Source organism: Piliocolobus tephrosceles, chromosome 4 (genome assembly GCF_002776525.5).
Source record: "Piliocolobus tephrosceles isolate RC106 chromosome 4, ASM277652v3, whole genome shotgun sequence".
NCBI lineage: Eukaryota > Metazoa > Chordata > Mammalia > Primates > Cercopithecidae > Piliocolobus > Piliocolobus tephrosceles.
In genome coordinates, this window is record NC_045437.1 from 32,319,601 (window position 1) to 32,335,276 (window position 15,676).

The window sequence follows — 15,676 nt, forward strand, 5'->3', positions numbered from 1 at the left end:
GCAGGTGATTGCATGCTTTCTGTTAAGGCATAGAAGGGCCTCCTGGTGGTTAATTTGGGATTTACAGGTAGAAGTTGGTAATACCCTTGGCTGAGGTAGGGCTTGTGTAGCCTGGAGAAGGCAGGTCCAGACACAAGGCACCCTGTCACATTCATTCACTCACTCAGTACATATTTTCTGAGTGTCTACTACAAGTGTCAGGTACAGTGCTAAGTTCTTGACTTTTAGTGACAAATAAATAAAGCTCTTGACCTCCTGAGGCTTCCATTGCTAGAGAAGGCAACAAATGATAAAGGAATAAATGTAGGTATTCACAAATGCTTTTAAGTGATAGAAAAGAGATTAGTAATGGTGGTGATGGTGCTGCTCTAGATGGGGTGGCTATAGATGGGGTAGTCAGGCTTCTCTGAGTGTCATTTGTGCAGATGCCTGAGTGAAGTGAGTAATAGGTCCCTTAAGTGGTTTCTCCCAAGGCACTAATACTGCCCATCTTGTCCACCTACTTTGCACATCAGAACACTTCTAGCCCATTGGCAGTTATTTTACCTGCTGGAAAGCCCTGGTTTCTAAGCTTCAGTATGATGAACAACTAAACTAACTGGCTCTTCTATTTGAAGAGACCCATGGTACGCTTCAAACCACTCACTGAGGTAGTGGTAGATGCTTCTTGGTACTTTCCTTCTCTATAGATCATTGGATCATATTGATCACTTAGAGGGAGCAAGTGATGGTTAAGTCAAAACTAGGACTGAAAGACCGAAGAGCTAAAGAATAGGGAGGTAACTACAGCAAAGTCTGCTGGGATTTAGTAAATCTGAGGCAGTCTGCTTCCCAATCTTTATATTGCTCCCTCTGCTTTCACTGCCAAGGAAAGAGGAAAAGAACTGTATTATTTGGGATCTAACCAGAAACACCAAAACTACCTTCAGCATCTAAAACAGGGATTCTGATGGAGGGAACCAGTTAACACAAGTGATGGAGAAGTAGAGCGTCAAATCAGGCTGCATAAGCTTCAGTGAGTGAATCCTGAGGCCAGCCATTATCATCTCACAGCTGGAAGAAAGTGGCTCTCCCCATGCCTAAGGGACTGAGACCACTTGATCAAAGCCGGAATCATCATGGGTCTGTCTGCTAGAAGGGACATAAAGAAAATGTAGCTGCTACCAGAGCAACCACTAAAGGCTGGGGACAGGAAGAAGGGAAATAAAATACCTTGGGTTGTTCCTGTAACCCCAGTCTTCTAATTCACACAAGTATTTCCCATGGGAGAAGCCCAGCCAGAAGCCAGATGATATGGGAGTATGGGGAAAGTGGCCTGCAGGGGGCTATGCCATCCGAGACAGAAAGAAAAAACAGGGTAGGGGTGAGGAATAGATTTGAGGGCACATATGCCCAGGTGTATCGGAGGAGCTGTGAAAGTGTACTGAAATGTTCCTAAGTCTCATGGGCCAAGTTCTGGGTTAGGACCTCTCACAAACATACTCTCATTTAGTCATCACAGAAGTCTTCTTTTGAAAGTAGGAATGATTATCACCCTCTTAAAGATGGAAAAAACCCAGGTTCAGAGGGTTTGTGGAATTTGTTCATGGTATGATACTAAGTTAAGTATAGTGAAGTCAGGATTTAAATCCATCCCTGCCTAATTAGTAACCCTCTTCTCTTTCTATTGTTACATAGATATATATAAAGAAAAATATATATTTATATTTAATCTTTTTGGACAGTTTAAAAAATATATATTATATATATATGTTATATATTATATATATATTATATATATATTTTATATATTAGATATATATATAATTGGCCGGCGCAGTGGCTCATGCCTGTAATCCCAGCACTTTGGGAGACGGAGGCAGGTGGATCACGAGGTCAGGAGATCAAGACCATCCTGGCTAACATGGTGAAACCCCATCTCTACTAAAAAATACAAAAAAAAAATTAGCCGGGCGTGGTGGCAGGCACCTGTAATCCCAGCTACTTGGGAGGCTGAGGCAGGAGAATGGCGTGAACCCGGGAGGCGGAGCTTGCAGTGAGCCAAGATAGCGCCACTGCACTCCGGCCTGGGTGACAGAGGGAGACTCCATCTCAGAAAAAAAAAAATAAATAAATATATATATATATATAAGTTTTTTAATTTTTGAGACAAGGTCTCACTCTGTCATCCAGGCTGAGTATAATGGTGCCATCACTGCTCACTGCAGCCTCAACCTCCTGGGCTTGAGTGATCCTCCCACCTCAGTCTCCTGGGTAGCTGGGACCACAGGTGTGCGCCTCCATGCCCTACTGTTTTTGTGTGTGTGTGTGTGTGTTTTTGTAGAGACGAGGTTTCAGCATAGTGCCCAGGCAGGTCTCGAACTCCTGGGTTCAAGTGCTTATTGCAGCCTCAACCTCCTGGGCTCAAGTGATCCTTCCACCTCAGCCTCCTGGGTAACTTGGACCACAGGTATGTGCCTCCATGCCCTGTTTGTTTGTTTATTTATTTATTTATTTATTTATTTTTATTTATTTTGTGTGTGTGTGTGCGCTTTTGTAGAGATGGGGTTTCCGCATACTGCCCAGGCTGGTTTCGAACTCCTGGGCTCAAGTGATCCACCTGCTTCGGCCTCCTAAAGTGCTGAGATTGCAGGCGTGAGCCACTGCATCCAGTCTTCATTCTATTCTTGAGCCCTCAGGATATTAGCAGGGGGCACATCTCCTTCCTAATCACTGATTTTCCCTTTTCACCTCTCCTGTGGTGCCCAGGCAACTTTTGAATAACAGGTAGAGTCTCTGTACTCCATCCTGAGACTAGAGTCCAGGAAGATATGATCTTTCATTCAAGAGAAACCTTATAATCATTGACATTACAAAACTGTGTTGAAACTATCTCTCGAGGAGATTTACATATTAACTGCTTTCCTTCTCCGTACTGCAAAGCTAAGCAAAGATGCCTATGCCTACATTTTCAGAGACCAAGACTGAGTTTTAGGGGTGGGAGTGTTTGCTCCCAGGCAATGAGGTAAGAGACTAAAAGAGCGAGGGTGGGGCTTTCTTTCCCCAGATCTCAGGTGAAGCTTCTAGGTTGACAGCAAAATCCTCCTTTCATTTATAAATGGACTATGTTTGCTCTGGAAGCATCTGAGAGGATAAATATGGGATCCCACAGAAGCCACAATGTTATTTTTGCAGTGTCTTTTCTCATTATAACTTCAGTTCAAGTCTTCTTTTTTCTTCCTCAAACTCTGTTTTTATTTTTCTGGGGGAGAGGGTGGATATGTTTCTCAGGTGTGAATGCATGCACATGTATGATTGTGTATATGCATACACACATAGTAGGAGTTCTTTCTAATTGAGGATCCTAAAAAGATGCAAAGACTGATCCTCTGAATAATGTTTACCTGACAAAAAATGTTTACACCATTACTTTTCCTAATTTTTCCCAGCTGGTGAGATTATCCTGAATTGTGGCTCAAATTTGGTCACGTTCTATCTTGGAAAAATATGGAACTCTAGAGAATGTACAAATTAAATAATGATTATGTGGTGTTAGGTATATATACTCTGAATTATTTAAAGACACTTTTGGTCGCCAGTATCATTTTAGTATTTGTAAGAGGCACAGTAATTTTATCCTGAGAGATATCAAAATATAATGAAGATCTGGGTAAACATGTTCATCCTCAGTTTAAGTTTAAGGTTAGATTCCACCTTTATGTTGTATCTTAAAGCAATGTTTTAAGTACCCTTGGGGTGTAGCCAGAATAAAGGACCCCCAAAGCTGTCTGGTCTGTGTCTTAATCCCCCGAATCTGTGATTATGTTAGGACACATGGCAAACGAGAATTAAGCTTGCAGATGGAATTAAGATTTCTAGTTAAGATGACCTTTAAGACTGGGAGATTATGCTAGATAAGCCAGATGAGCCCAGTGTAATCACAAGACCATTCACGTGGCTAAGGAAAGTGGAAGAGTCAGTGTCAGAGTAATGTGATATAAAAGATGTGACCAGCCATCAAGGGCTTTGAAGATGGGAAGAGGCAACGAGCCGAGAAATGTGGGCAGCCTCTAGAAGCTGGGAAAGGGAGGAAAACAGATTCTCCTCTAGAGCCTCCAGAAAGGACATCTGGATTTTAGCTTAGTGAGAGCCATGTTGGACTTCTGACCTACAGACCAGCAAGATAATAAATTTGTGTGATTTTAAGCCACCAAGTTTGTGGCAATTCATTACAGCATCCATAAAAAAAGTAACACACCTTCTAACTCAGGCTATGCCTACAGAATACTAACAAAAGCCACTTAAAAATAACAATGTCACAGTATTAGTTAAAGCAAGTGACATTCGCTACCATAACAAAAATCTCTAAAAATCTTATGGCTTAATATAATTAGAATGTATTATTTGCCCCAGAGAATTCAGACAGATGTTTGTTTTTGCTCTAGTCACTTTCCATATAGTCATTCCAAGTTCAGTCTTCAATCCTGTGGCTCCACCTTCTTCCAAGACCTTAAAATCCTTTCTCCTTCCAGCAGATGCAGAAGGAGAGAATGTGTGGAGCATTATGTAGAAGGAGTTCATGAGCCTGGCCTGGAGAGGACACATCACTTCCAACTCCGTTCCATTACCAGAGCTTAAGTAAATGCATGTGCCTCATTGCAAGGGAGGCCATGAAATGTAGTCTAGCTGTGTCCTCGAGGAAAAGGAAATTTGGAACTTGACGAACACATAGCAGTCTCAGCCACAACTGGGCAAGGCCATCTTTTGATAAAATATAAAAATACAAGGACAGGGAAAAACAACAAATTTGATTGTGAAGTACAGTCAATTAAATAATAGGGAGAAGCATAACAGCTAGGCAGCTATTAGCTCTAGTTTAAAATACTTGCGACACCACTGAGGGATTGCTGAAAAGTCACTTAAGGTCTCTGGGTCTCAGTTTTCTCATCCTGGATACAGCAATAAAACTCTGCCCTGCCTCAAACTTGTTCTCCGTCCCAGTTTTTGTCAGTTTTCAGGTTTTTAGAAAAAACAGAAAGACACTAAACATGTTTATTTGTTTGCATGTGCATGTCTAGAGAATGAGAGTTACACTATTTTTTTATAAATGCATTTTTTCAAATTGACTAGTTTAAATATAAAGGCATAGCTTCTTTTTGTTAGGTTGCCCATCAAAATTGCCATTTTTTAGCTTAAATATGGCCAAATTATGGCAATTTCATATAGTTTAATAAATTACATTAAAACAACATGTTGGATCCTTTTGTATAACCAAGAAATGACTTAGGAGACTTTTTCTGATGACTGTAAATCTTCACTGTAATGCTCTATCATGATGTCTTGTTTATTTCATTCTCGTATTCTGCAGTTGGTAATTTATCTGTTTGTTTGCTTCTTTAAACTCTATCTCCAGAAGATTATAAGCTTCATGGTGGTAGATGCTTTACTTCATTCATCACTGCATTTCCAATGCCTAGCACAGAGTCCTGAATTACAGGCTCAATAACTATTTACTGAACGTGAAAATCAGAGCTGCTTCAAGATATATGAGGCTAACTGAGGTGACAATATCACATAACTTTATCTGAGACTGCAAATAAATTGTTATACATATTCCAGATAATATTTTTCACTTGTTTTACTTTAATTTTTATAAAATCCAGAATTCCTTTCACTTAATTTTCAATGCCAACCAAAACCACCATGCCATTTGAGTACTATGAAAAAGCAGTGCCTACACTACTGTAAATGCTTTTCCATGAATTATTTTGGATAGCTAAAGACTGTGACTTTGAAGCTCATAGTGATTCAGTATTATTGTGAATTGCACAGCTGAGAAGGGACATAGAGGTTGCTGAACCCCTCTTTACCCAAACCCTCCTGGACTGGTGCAAATTTGTTCAATTTCTAACATCTTCCTAGAAGAACGTTTCACATTCAGCTTTTGGAACCACTTCCAATGTATACCATACGTCAGCATTGTTGGGATTTTCTTCCTTCTAATTTAAATGCTTGTACTTAGGTCTGTTCTTGTTGTTAAGTGAAAATAGTAAAAGACTGTCGTCTTTTGGGTGAAACTTCTTCAAAGCCCGGAAAACCATCTTTTAATAATTATCAGTTCTTACTGTTCCATGTTCTTGTGGTTTTGAGATGTTTTAGACTCATCTCCAAAAACACCCGCACCCGTAGGCAAAACTGGTAGCAACACAGCAACTCGGACGTGGGTGTGCATGTGAAAACGTTGTTCTGACGCAAAGAATTGGAATGTAATTTACTACTGGGGATAAACTCTGTGAAAACACCTCTGTGATCAAAATAAAAGATGAAAAAGAAGAGCATCCTTGGGCCCCAGGGAGAGAACTAGATCTGATGGTATCTGGTGCAACTTGCAAATGTGAACATTTCTTAAGGCCACAACAGGACAGGAATATAGCAGCCCAGAAACAATTGAACTTGAAAATGTTCCTGCCCATTTGGCTGAAATCAACAGTGAAAACCACTAAGACATTGAATATGTTTTAAAATTTATGTTAAATACCTCCAGTTTTTGGAAATTCATTTTGCTTTTCTTTTTACTTAACTTGTGCATTTGTTGGCTATTGCTGCTACAGTAGATGCTGTTGTTTGGCATTCAGATATCAAGAGACAACTAGCCAAAGGAAGGATTAAGGAGGGTCCCATGAAGCTCAGTAGAACTTGTGATAATATTTGCAAGAGAAGACTGCCTGCCAAACTAACTTCAGAAAAGATGATGATGATGTTCCCTACTATCAAATACAGTGTCATGGAAATAGAGTGTTAGGTACAAAGATAAAATCCGAAACACACAAGTCCCTTGGGAGACGCAGCAGCAACAGGAGTGGTGCGTGGGGCAGCCCTAGCAATGTGAAGGAGGACTGGTAAGATTGAATTTGCTCATGAAGAAGCACAGTTTCTTACTGCATCTTTCTCAAAGCACTTCTTTTTATCTTCTGTGCCACTATGTTTTCCTAGGTAGTAGGTCTTCCTACCTGCTCTGTTTTAATCTCTGGGTAATCTTCTACCTAGAGTCTCCTAGGGAGAGCCTTCCCTGAGACTCCTTTCTCCCTCCCCTGCTGTGACCTGTTTAGCAAGCAAACCATTCTCTATTCTCTGGCTATGATCTCAACTCTGGACCTTGTATTTCCAAATGCCATTGATAATTTTCCATAGGCATATACGTTGTAAGGCATTGTAAAGTTCAATGGAATTCATAGGAATTAGACACTTCCCTCATCAACCAGAGAAGAACAAACAGAATATATTGGCAGCTCTATATGCCTCAGGATAGATGTTCATGTATCCTTTATAGAATCTAAATATAAGCACAGTATTCTGTCTACACGGAATCCTCAATGCAAGTTATTGACTGACTGACATAAATCTGAATAAAGCATTCATATAAATCTGACTAAGCTTTATGTAATAGATTATAGCGGATTTTAAAAAATGAGCTGTTTAGGGTCACTAGTGTTGGGCTGATAAGTGACAGATAGAAATTAGAATTCCTTGGCTCCCATTTTGTGCCTATCTTCTCGGCGTTTTTCTTGACCCCAGGGCAAGAAAGCTGTGCCTCATACTCCTGCACCAGTCAGTCACTTGTTGAGGGCTGCTTGGGGACTTTCAGCTCTGTGCTTGTGTGGGCTGAGGCCCAGGAGCACTTTGGTAGCCCTCCAAGAAAATTGGTGTGAGCTTTGGAAGCAAGAGCACACAGAAGACCGGGGAGGGTCACACAGTAATGGCAGGCAGAACACTGGCAGTCTCCTCTACACCAAGAAAAAATGTAACATCTCATGAAGCATAGTATTAATATAAATGTAATTCTGTCTTCTTGGAAATTCCAGTAACATGGAATGTTAAATGGGTGCTTCCAGAGAGACATCATCAACTTTTCGAGATTTAACTCTCACCATGGCTTCTTAAAATGCACCAGTTGGACCCCTCTCCCAAGCTGTGTAGCTTGAATACTTCACTTCGTGACAAGGCTGGCATTAGGATGGCATGCTGTGTGCAACTGGGGCAAAGGACATGGCACTTGATGGTTACTTGACAAGCTGAGGCCAGGAGAGTTGTACTGTCCCTTCCTGCATACAGAACGCTGAATTCTAATGAGGACTAAGTTCTGATTTTTTTTAAAATTTTGCCCAAATTCCTATCTAAGGGGTCTGGGGAGCCATGTCCTACAAACCATAAATTCTCATCAGATGGGTTTTATTTAACCCTATATATCATGACTTACTTTCCAACCTGACTCTGGCATAATGAAGTGACATTGTTGTCTGGGGTATTTGATTGATGTCTCCTGCCTCTCTAAAATGCAGAAAACCAAGCTGCTCCCCGACCACCTTGGGCACATGTTCGCAGGACCTTCTAAAGCCTGTGTCACGGGCCATAGTCACTCATATTTGGCTCAATAAATCCCTTCAAATGTTTTGCAGAGTTTGACTCTTTTGTTGACACTAACTAGTGGCTTTGACATTGTGACACTAAAAGAGGCTTGAGACACTGCAAGAGATGCTAGAAAAATTCTTTTAAAAAAGGGGGGATATACTTTTAAGAAGAGCTATGACTGAGAAGAAGGGAAATAAAACTTTTTTGTTTATTCTAAAACAAAACCTAAACATATCAATAATATTGCCCTTCAAAATAGCACCTTCATTCCAGCAACCCTTATTCTGGCAGAAGAGCAGCCATCGCTCAACTGCTCCCCAGGGACTGCTATGAGCCAGCTAAGACAATCAACATTTTTACTTTAAAGTTACACCTTGATTCAGTCTCAGAAACATGAAATAAAATGTTGTAAGCTGTTTTACTTATTAGATATCACTCCAAATGAAATGATTTTAGTTATTTACAACATTTTTTTTAAAAATCACCTTCATGATTAAAAAATCCAATGAAAAATTTCCTCCACTGAAGACATCACTCAGATCCAGAAGGCATTAAACAGAAGTACCATCATCTAGATATTAAAGGCCCCAAAGTACTAAATTAGAATTACTTGGATATTTCATGTAAATGTGGATTTGTTTTCTTCTTTTGCCCAAACTATCCAGGCAATTTACTGGTTTTCTTCTGTAGCGCATAGTGTGTTACAGCTTTGTCATGGTTAGTACATCTTACCAGGTATGCAGTTTTTTCTGCATTGTAGTTTAAAAAGTAATCACATAAATTATATAGCAAAAAGGCTTACCTCTGCTAGGAGCATGGCAGAAGCACAAACTTAAATTGGAGTTCCTGTCAAAGTCAACGCTTTCATGTTCATGGACATAACATTGCTCCTGGATTCCTGTGGCCACTAACTAAGGCTCGGAGCAGATGAATTAAAGGTCAGATGCACTCTTTGCATTCATGACCATTGTACGGTAAAATCTATTGTGAGTTGAAGGTTTCCTCTGTGCAGTAATTAATACCATTTCATGGTATTTGCCAGTTACACAAGAACGCACAGAGTTGTAAAAATGTGAAAAATAGTTAAACCTTGATGGCTTCTGTCACTTTGTCTCATAAAAGAGAAGAAATAGAAACAAAAGAGCAAAATTCCTTGTGGTTGTGTGATGAGAATACCATTAACAGAAGGACCTGCTCAGGTGAGCAGATAAAGGACACGACAGCTGGAAGCAGTTAAATTCCATTTCTGCTACAGGTAGAGCATGCCTTATCTGAAATGCTTGGGATCAGAAGTATTCCAGATTTTGGATTTTTCTTGGATTTTGGAATACTTGAATATATATAATTGGGGATAGGACCCAAATCTAAACACAAAATTCATGTATGTTTCATATATACCCTATACATATAAACTAAAGGTGATTTTATATAATATTTTAAATAATTTTGTGTATGAAACAAAGTTTGAGCACATTGACCCATTGGGAAGCAAAGGTGTCACTACCTCAGCCACCCATGTGGACAATCTGTGGTTGTTTGGCATCACCATCATGCTGCATGCAGAAAAGACATAATGCAGCTAAATGGGTGGGTGGGAGGGTCATTTCTCCCTTGGGAATGTCGAATAAGCTGTGTAGTTTGCACCTGAAATTTGAAGTCAGATGTGGAAATTTCCATTTGTGGCATAATGTCAGTGTTCAACAAGTTTCGGATTTGGGGGCATTTTGGATTTCAAATGTTTGGATTAGAAATGTTAATGTACCTGCTTCTTGAGAGTTCATCACAGCTTGGGGAACAGAAAAAACTCATTTGACTAAAGGAAAAATAACTCTGATATGATAGCACAAAACATTTCAGAATCATAGAGGTAAAAGAGTCTTGGAGAGAGAATCTATTACCTTCCTCTGACTTCAAGAACAGCCATTCTAATGAGGCAGTTATGTTTTATATGAAAATATCTACTCTAGGGCAAAAAATGCTAAAACTTATTGAGTAATACATTTCAATCCCTAAAGATTAAGAAATACACTAATGCTCATGGTTCTATTAACATCCATTTTTTCTTCGTTACTGATGCAATTGATAATCAGTTAATCATTGTAAATGAATAATTCTCCTACTTAAAAAAGAACATTCTTAAGTCTTTCTTCAGCTTAATAAGCCTGGAGATAAATCTAGGTCTAATTTTCTTACCATTTAAACAATCTTTTTGATTTTTTCCCAAGATTCACTTATCTTAAAATAAATCTGAATTTAGTTAATACGCTTCAAATTGTTGTTAATAAATAGAGAATTGACACTACTTATCCTTCCGCATCTTCAGGTAGCGTTTTCTAGAAAGCTGGCCACATTTTAGAAAGAGTGTTGTATCCACAAGCCAGTGAGAGAATCATTGGCGAAAACAGGGACTAAATTCACAATTATGTTTTTCTTTGTACCACGCCTAATAAAATAAAATAGCATATGTGAGGCAAGAAGGCTTTAAGGAAGAAAGAAGAGGAAAGGGGGTTACAGAGTTTGTGAAAGAATCTAAATATTTAGGATCTAGAAATATAAATAAGAGTATTTAGAATCTAAATGCTCTTATTCTTACTGGTGGGGCTGGGGCTCTGAAAAGTCAATTTAGTATCAGTGTTTCTGTGCTGATGAGAGTACTCATTAGAGAGAGGATAATACAAGAAACAAGATAACTGAGCAGGTGAGAGGGTATGATCCAGGTGGAGGGGGACTAGACTTTGGTAAAGCAATGATAGTAAATTCAACGTAGCTGAAGAATTGCAGTTTGGGTACTGAATGCAGGTATGACTTGATAGATTTGATGGTGGAACGTTGATGGTGACTGCTTCTATGATGTCTGTAAATGTTATAATGAGAATATAATGTTATAAATGAGAATAATGGGGAAGGTGGGGGAGTAGGAGATTTGGGGGTAGAGAAAAAGATGTGAACTAGTAATTTAGGAAAATAGAAAGCTGAATAAACTAGGCATATGTGGTAGGATTGCCCATTTGAGGTTAGTGGTCATGGATATATAGTGAGATCAATCAGCACAGTTGTTGGGTGGCCAGGGCAGTCTCAATTTTAGTTGTTGATTTTTTTTGTATTATCATTTGAGAGATACTTCTCTTTGCCACTGGCTGTTTGGATAACCTCTGGACTTTCTAAAAGTGTGGAAGGAATGTCCAAGCCCACTGCTGTCTGGAATCACAACCTTGGACTGTGTCGCAACTGGTAAGAGGTAATGAAACAGAAGGAGGTGCCTAGGGAAGAGAGAAGCAGTTTTTCTCTGAGCTGGAGTATGCTCCCTACAAGTTCAAGATAAGAGAGCCGCAGGGAGGCCAGCTTGTAGGTCAAGAAGAAGGAAGGAAGGGCCTTAGAATGAATAGCCAGTCCCATCTTATCCTAGACAGCAAGGCTCCATCCTATTGTTGATTCTGGGAGTAAAATGGTTTCCCTGGTTACTGGAGCCTGTTTATTCAGTCAGGCCAAAGGAGCAAGTACGTTCACATCATGGCAAGCATACGACAAGCTTCTTTTTTTCCTGTGCAGCATAATTTTTTTAAGTTCAGGGGTACATGTGCAGGTCTGTTACACAGGTAAACTTGTGTCATGCGGATTTGTTGTACAGATTATTTCATCACCCAGGTATTAAACCCAGTACCTACTTGTTTTTCCTGATCCTCTCCCTCCTCCCACCCTCCACCCTCTGAAAGGCCCCAGTGTGTGTTGTTTCCCCTCCGTGTGTCCATGTGTTCTCACCATTTAGTTCCCACTTAAAATGTTATGTATATAACTACACAGACACATATATAAAGTTTTCAAGCCAATTATGTTTTAGTTTTCCATTATAAAAGATATGCCAGCACACTGAAGAAAATCTGGGAGATGCAGATAGGAAAGAGAAAGATATAGCTTATGGAATGATCAACATAACAGAACCACAATGAGGACACTAGTACATTTCCTTCTTTAGGTGTTTCTGGTTGAAATAATCATGCCCAACATTCCACGAGGAATTCCACGTGAGTTCCTCGTGTGTCAAATACATCAAAGCCTACCCCACCCATCTGGTGAGTCTTGATTTGAATTTCTAAGGAACTCAAAATTGTGCTCTTCTATTGCTGCTCTGATATGATTTTTATAAAAGGACTACATTATTTTTGTTCAAAGCAACCAAATTAAATCCATAGAATCCAGATAAATTTAACCAAAAGCTCAAAGGCTTGACTTTCTCACCTTTTCCCAAGAAGACATTTTTGACAATTGTATCAGTCATCTAGGACTGCCATAACAACATACCACAGGCTGGGTGGCTTAAACAACAGAAATATATTTCTCACAGTTCTAGAAGCTGGAAGGCCAAGATCAAGGTGTCAGCTGGGTAGGAGTTTTTCCTGAGGCCTCTCTCCTCAGCTTGCAGATGGTTCCCTGGTCACTGTGCCCTCACATGGTCTTTTCTCCACGCACATGTGTGCATCTCTGCTGTCTCTCTTCTTTCTTACAAGGACATCAGTCATATTGGACTAGGGTCCCACCCTTATGAGCTCATTTAACTTTAATTACCTCCTGAAAGATCCTTTCTCCAAGTACAGTCATATTGAGTGTTTCAACATAAGAATTTCAGGGGGACGCAATTCGGTCCACAACTGCAATGGAAACTTCTACCTGGCCCCTTCAACACAGGATAAATGTACTAGTAGGGATCTCATTTTTTCCCCTTTGCTTTGCTAATAATATGGGATTTGGAATAAGAAAATGTAAAGTGCCACTATAGATGTGTATTAGCATCAAATTGGAAAGTTCACTTCTGAATCATTTCACATGGCTGAACATTCACATTGAAATTTTGCCTCAGGTATAATTGTAAAAACTGTCCCCTATCACTTTCTACTAAAAAGGAATCAAAGAATACCAGTTTCATTAATTGAATTTGATTACAAATCACACTGATACTAAAGGGAGGACAAGTGTTAGGTCTAGCGACGAGGCAGCTGCTGTCACAGCTTTTCCAATCGAGTTTCCAAGCCATCCAGAAGAGCAGTATCTCTCTTCCAAGAGATAAGTTTATGTTGGATTTGGCATAGAAGACAAATTCTGGTCTGATATGTGTAAGGTGTTGACATTTCCAAAAGAAAGTCACAATGTGTTCTCTCCCAGGGTCACCAATAAGTTCTGAATATGAGACACAACAGGGCATCTGTTCACCTCTCCCCCAACTTCTAGAAAGTAAAGTAAGTTGCTCTACACGAGAGGCTTAGTGGATGTACTTCATCAGCACAAACAGAGGTGTCGATTATGGAGATTATGGAGAAACAAAGCCATGTGCTGCTTGTCACTGGGAGGGGCAAGACAGCCAAGAATCCAGAAAACAAAGGCTCTCAAAGGCAAGCCAGAAAACAAATCAAACATCAAGTGATCACACTGAAAAGAATAAACATTACAGTATAGTATTTGATTCCTGTACTTGTCAGTTGGCTTTGTGGATGCCCTCAAATTGGAAGCTTGATGTTGGAAGAGCCCCACAGGGATGAAATCACAAAGGAACCAATAAGGGCTGGAAAGTGATCAACTATTTATCACAGGCCAGTCCCCAGCACTTAGAAAAGGTCTATGTCAGAGGCCCTGATATCATTTGTGGCATTATGGGATTTGCTTTGGGAATCTAAGAAAGGTGCTTACAATAAAGGCAGTCAAATAGATGCACTTATAATTGCTATGGTGTAAGGACAAGATACATTATTAAACTTCCCAGAGGTCTTCAAAGCTCATTTCACAGTTATTTTGGTGCTCTTTTCTTCAGAAATCTTCTATGAATCCAAAAAATACAAATGCATTGAATGATGCAAATTCCATCTCCATCGTTTCTTGCCAGCTGTCTTAGCGAGGTGCTAATGAGCAATAAAATCGTCCCTAAACAGGCTTTTGGAAAGAGAAGGAAGAAAATCCAGGAACCAGGACACCCCAAAGCTGGATCATCACTCAGAATGAGCTATAAATTATCTTAACTTTCTTCTACAATGTTGCCTGCAATATTAGATTTCTCAATCCAATTGTCACATGGCATCAAAATTATACCATTACCACTAGGCATTTCTCAGCAGAGAGTTTTCTAGGCAACAATGTTTCTTTTCTTCCTCTTTATAAACAGAAAAATGTGCAATCCATATTTTCCCTATAAGATAAACATGTGATTCACTTACCACGGGACTGTCTCTAAAATAACTCTGGCTCAGGGTGTAGACATCATCTCACCTATTGTCATCACAATATTCTTTAAGTAACCACTTTCTGGGATAGAACTGCCCCAACAAGGTAGCAGCCAGGTCACAAGGTGGTTTTAGTTTACTCTCTCAAACATGCAATTCCAATTACCAAAAAATAAGTGACTCTTAATGATGGGTTTAATAATAGTAGGTGTGGAAGCACTTACAGTTCCAGGACTAAGCCAGGTTTTGTACCAAAAATTAAATCACTAAAATGATATTTTCTTTCAAATAGGAATGGACAAGCAAAAATGACTCACTGTGTTTTCCAATTGCACTCAAGACCTGTCTCTATATGCCCTCCTCCTCTGCTTGAGCAGAAGGTGAAAGAGGTTGTGGAGACTACGGAAATTGGTGAGTCTTATGAATTTCTCAATGAGTCAATTTTCTGAAAACCAGTATCTTATATTTCACAAAGTTTCAGTGTGACATAATTAAACTTATTATTGACTTTCATAGGCCATTGAATCTTGAAGACAAATGCTCTTTGACTTCACTACAACATCAGTGGGCACTTGGCCAAGGAAGGCTAGTTAGAACCAGGCTTTTTGCAAACACAGCTGAGGTATTTATTCTGTCTTTCTTCATCACAAAAGTAGCATGGAGAATAATGGACAAGAGAGTTCAACTGGAGCAGGAACTGTCCAGAATTTGAGGAAGAAGTCACATATCAGTCCTGGCCACGATAACTGGGGCACATGTACTATATCCAAGATGATATCCTCAATTTGGGGAAAGTTTTCTTGCCTTTCCCATAGCCTCCCAAGCCATTGACAATCCCCACATTCAAAACATTCTCATTCACATTTCTGATTCACTTTGGGCTACAGGAACAACAGATGTTGAGTACTTCTAGGGAGCAGAACCATTATAGGTAGACATAGATCTTGCAAATAGAGAGGTAGAGAGCTTTCTCAAGACCTTTGGACCAAGCAGATCACATCACAAGGTGTACCTTATGCTAAGTGCCTGATCTCTAAGACCCTCCACCAGCTGTCAGACAGACAGCATGCTCACAACATGAC